Source organism: Gastrolobium bilobum, unplaced genomic scaffold, assembly GCF_033153095.1.
Source record: "Gastrolobium bilobum isolate Gb01-03AN ecotype WA unplaced genomic scaffold, APGP_CSIRO_Gbil_v1 utg36856, whole genome shotgun sequence".
Classification (NCBI taxonomy): domain Eukaryota; kingdom Viridiplantae; phylum Streptophyta; class Magnoliopsida; order Fabales; family Fabaceae; genus Gastrolobium; species Gastrolobium bilobum.
Genome location: NW_026896491.1, coordinates 199,700 through 204,655, shown reverse-complemented (window position 1 = coordinate 204,655; position 4,956 = coordinate 199,700). Strand labels below are relative to the sequence as shown.

At 39.7% G+C, this 4,956-nt stretch overlaps 1 pseudogene; it reads right to left on the bottom strand.

The window, feature by feature from the left end:
- Positions 1-476: 476 nt before the first annotated feature.
- LOC133300006 (arabinogalactan O-methyltransferase 1-like) lies at positions 477-4,292 on the bottom strand (annotated as a pseudogene).
- Positions 4,293-4,956: the final 664 nt, after the last annotated feature.

The following is a 4,956-nucleotide window of genomic DNA, read 5'->3' as shown; positions in this document are numbered from 1 at the left end:
CGTGTGCAATATGGGGGACACATAATTTTTTATATTAGGGAAACAAAATAAATATTAAAATTATAAATATTGTTTGGAGTTTAGGACTAATAGAAAAGGCTAATTGTTACAAATATTTTGTAGGGAGGGGAAAACTATTTAGTCTTATAATCTATTATTATTACAAAAATACCATTAGATATATAATAATAAAAAAATAAAGGCTAGGGAGAGGATATGCATTGATATTTGTCAATAGAAACTGTACAGTTTTTTATTTTATTTTATCTGTCAGTTATTTCAATAGCTATGCCTGAGCCTTTGAAGGACAATCACAAACGAAAGAGGTAACTTCGTTGAAACTTCTGGATAAAAAAGACACGAATAATAGAGACCATAAAACTTCTTGAGCACAAAATGTAAAAAAAGAAAAAGAAAAGAAAACCTGTTCTTTTAAATATTAAATTGAAGGATACAGTAAGAAAAGCTTTATAATTTTAGCAAAAACCATGAGTGGTATCATTGACATTATACGCGGGTGGGATAACAAAGTGCCAAAGCTTCTTAATCCCACCAACCCTATATTTCATGCACAAAAATTCCTTCCCGTATTTTCCCTCAACCTCTCTTTCCACGTCATGAAAGAACATGTGCGTCACACCTGACTTTTTCCTCCCACGCGCCATCACCGCTGCGGAATATATCACCGCCATCCTCCCAGGCGCCGCCGCAAAGTACCCTCTTCGCGCGTCAATCATAATCACGTCCCAATCACTGCCGTACACTTCGTCGGGCAACTGACTCAGTGCACTGCCGGTTGCCCTTGAGAACGCCGTAGCGTCAATCCTTCTCGTAGGAGGAGAGGAGCGAGTTGGCGTCGGAGAGGCGCGTGGGGTAAAGCACAGTGTGGGCACGTAGGATAGGGAAGTGTAACGCCCCGTTCTAGAACCGGTTTGTTAACATCGCATTATGATATTAAGCGCAGTTACAATCACATGGGTTCAATTAAAATCCGGTTAAATTTTTCATTTTAAAACGTGCCGAATTTATAATGCCCAATTGCGTGATCATAACCATATTACTTTGCGGAATCAGATAAACCAAGCTTAACATCATGTTCTTATTCCATTTTTAAACCATTAATTTACTTCTTATTTATTTCCCAACTTCTACTATATTGTAGATCTCTTCGTTAGCTACGCGTGGTTTCAAACCGCTCCTCATTTGGAGCTCTGTAGCTCAAGTTATGACAATTTTACTAACTCAGGTATATGCTGAAAAACTACGCGGGCAGGGCACTTAAGCGCGCTCCAGGGCGCTTAAGCGCCCACAGACAGAGGGAATTCACATTTTTTGGCCACCAAGGGCACTTAAGCTCGCTCCAGGGCGCTTAAGCGCGCTACCTGGGCGCTTAAGCCCCCATTTTGGGCGCTAAAGCCCCAGGCGGCAGAAAGCTTTTGGTCTTCACAGGTGCATCAGGGCGCTTAAGCCCCCTCATGGGCGCTTAAGCCCCCTGAGCAGGCTTAAGCCTCCATTTGCAGGCTTAAGCCCCCTCTTCTGGGCAATTTCCTATACTCATATTTTTCATGTATCTTTCTTGGGGAATCAATCCTACACATTTTACAACCTATTTAACAAGCTTGCGATATCCCTATATCATTGCTTAACTCTCATCCTCTCATCATTGATTTAACGGAAATTGGACAGCATAACCTTTGTTTTCTCAACGTTTCCCAATCTAACAACTTAGCTCCTAATAGACAATTCAGCTCAACATTTCCAATATTCATCATGCATTCATAACCTTGAAGTAAATAACATTACACAAGTTTAATTACATAACGAGGAACTTAGCTACAAAAGGCTATGACCATCCCTTGGCTCTCATCAACAAAAGAGATATCCAATGGCATGATCATAGGCTAAGTCCATCAAATATAACGAGATATACATACGTCAATGCTATCAATGATCAACCATATACATGTAAATCTACAAAATAACATGTATGATCTCAAAACATCATTTTCTTCATGCATGATCTACTGCAAAGAAGGCCACTTGCCATCAAAGACTCCTGCAGCTTCCTTACCTGAAAGGGGGTCCCCATAACACGGGGTGAGATATACGAATATATCACAGTAAACCAGAGGTCCTTGGAGATCACCCCACCCTAAGGTTCACTTTCGATGTACACATAATCATAATAGCTTAACACATTCTTATCAACAAACATCACATGGACTTCCAAGAGAGATCCACTAAGGGTTGTTTCTCTTAGGCTCTTACCACATGGAGATCCACATAGGGCTGTTTCCAAGGGAAGTCCTTTCCTCAATCTAGGAACCTCCAAGAGGGATCCACATATGGCTGTTCCTCTTAGGCTCTAACCACATGGAGATCCACATAGGGCTGTTTCCAAGGGAAGTTCCTACCAATCATCCTCATCATAATACTATCACTCATAACCTCAATCACAATCCTCAACCATTACCTCATTCATTATTGCTACTTCTATAACCATTCCTCAATTACTCTTAAACAATCAAACATCAACCAATAATCATCAATCAATCATAACATGTATCAATGCATGAGCATACAATCACAATCATAATTACATATCACATCTCATAAACCATTTCTCCTCCATGGAGTATGGTGGAACACTCAATGTGATCAACCCCAAGGTCCAAAGGTTTACCTTGCTCTTGAGCTTTCCTCAATGGCACACAACCCCAAGGGTTGGTCACTCCACTTGGTCCTTTTGCCTCAATCCTATCAACACAAGGAATACAATCAAACAATGCTAACAATGCAAGGAAATCCATATTTCCAAGCCTAGATTTATCCAAACATCAAAGCATACTAAAATAACACTATAAACTCATTTCTACCGATTAAATGTTATTCCTAGCATTTTTCACAACATACTCTAAGCCTCATTCTTCCTTGAACATAACCAATCTACTCAACATTTCATAAAAACCCTAAAACACTATTCATTAAACCCTAACCATGAAATTTTCCAAGAAAACAAGGTTCAACGGTTAGAATCTTACCACCAATGGTCACACAACCAAGGATTGATGGCTCCTCAAGCTTCAATGGAGGTTGAAGCTCCCAAAACCCCAAAATCTCACAAAGGGCTGAATTTTTGAGGGGCAATATCCCTCTCCACAATGCTCCCCACTCAAAACTAAGCTTGGATTATGAAAGAGGAGAAGATTTAGAGTGGTTTAGGCTTTTGAACGGATGGATTTGGTTGAGGATTGCTCCACCTAGGGTTCTCCCTCTCCTTTCCTCTTCCTTTTCCCCCTCTTCTCCTTCTTCTCTTCTTTTCCTCTCTTCTGCACGACGGGTTGGGGAGGGACAATTGGGTTTCTTTTGTTGCATTGGTCACTTAACTTATGTTAAGTGACTTTAAGCGTGTATTGGTTCGTCTATCTATTCAACTCCATTAATTACCAAACTTTACCCAAAAGTCTGGAATATTATTCTAGGAATATTACTATTTTTATTTTTATATTTTGGGTACTTTTGTCTACACCCATTTATACCCCTTAATTTTCACTGAGTACACTTTTTAACTCCAAGTGACTCAGATTCATTTAATTAAGCCTTATATTTAATTTTACTCACTAAAACATGCTTAATTATTTAATTAAAATTAATCAATTAAATGCTTAAGTTTGGGGTATTATAGGAAGCGCTTGAGGGCAGAGAATGTCCACTTAGGATCCTCCTCGAAAAACAGTGTGGTGGTGCCACGTGGATTGAACGAGTCCCACATGAGCGAGTCGTGACCGATTCCGAAGACGAGAAAGTTGCATGGCGCGAGGGATTGGAGAACTTCGAAGGTTAGCCGGATTTTTCATTTGGACTGCTGGGGAACCTCACGCGCCATCGCGTAGTGGAGGATGGCGACGAGGGGGGTTGCCAATGTGTCGAACTCTGCCGCGATGATGGCTTGGGCTGCCGTGAGGGGCGCGGAGTCGTCGGAGCAGGAGTTATTGGGGTCCACGAGTGTCCGCCGGGAGTAGAAGAGAAAAAGAATGATGACGGCGGCCGTGGCAGTGAGGACAGAGAGAAGGCTAGGAAGCCTTTAAAAGCATTCTTGGCTAGGAAGCCTGTCTACAATTATATTTCTCACAAATTCCAGTTTTTAAAAGCATTGTAAAACCAATATATGCCCTTTGTGATTGAAAGTTCACAAGTTTGAATCTAAGAAATAACCTCTTTGAAATAATGTAAGGGTAAGTTTGTATACACGGATTTTCCTCATCCCTATCCACCCAAAGTTGTGGTTTCATGGGGAGAGGATTTTGCTATCATTTAAGTTTTCCCCATATTGATTCGTTTAAACTAAGTTTTTCTAACAAGTAACAACATTCTTCTTCTCTCTCTCTAAGGTCAGGTCAGTGGCGCCTAGGAAGTGTCTCCTTAATGGATGTTAGTTGTGAATGGCAACCATCATTGCCAGAAGATGGGGTGCCACGGTACACTGGTTTCCAGTATGATTTTCAAATTGACAATGTATTGCTTGGTGAGGGAAGTGATCTATCCATGTTGGAATTAAGACCTAGCCTTGTGACTGAGCTGGAGGGGATTGATCCCATAAGCTTCTTCAACAAAGGACTTTATGACCATACCTTGCTCTTAAGTCCTAATACCTTGCTCTTATGACCATACCTTGCTCTAGTCATGGAGCAATAGATAGATTGAGATATCTCAAAAAAAATAAAAAAATAAAATAAAATCTAAATCAGTTAAATACAAATATATTTTGATTAATTAATTAGTTTCAATTTCAAATTTGTCAACGATATAGGAAAACATTACAAAAAAATAAGGGAAATAATTGTCTCATTTTACATGAGATAACTATCTCATGTTTCTCTCACATAAAAAATTATGACATTATTTTTTCTTTTTCTTTTTTTTAATGGATGGTGGGCTCCACCATATTATGTATCT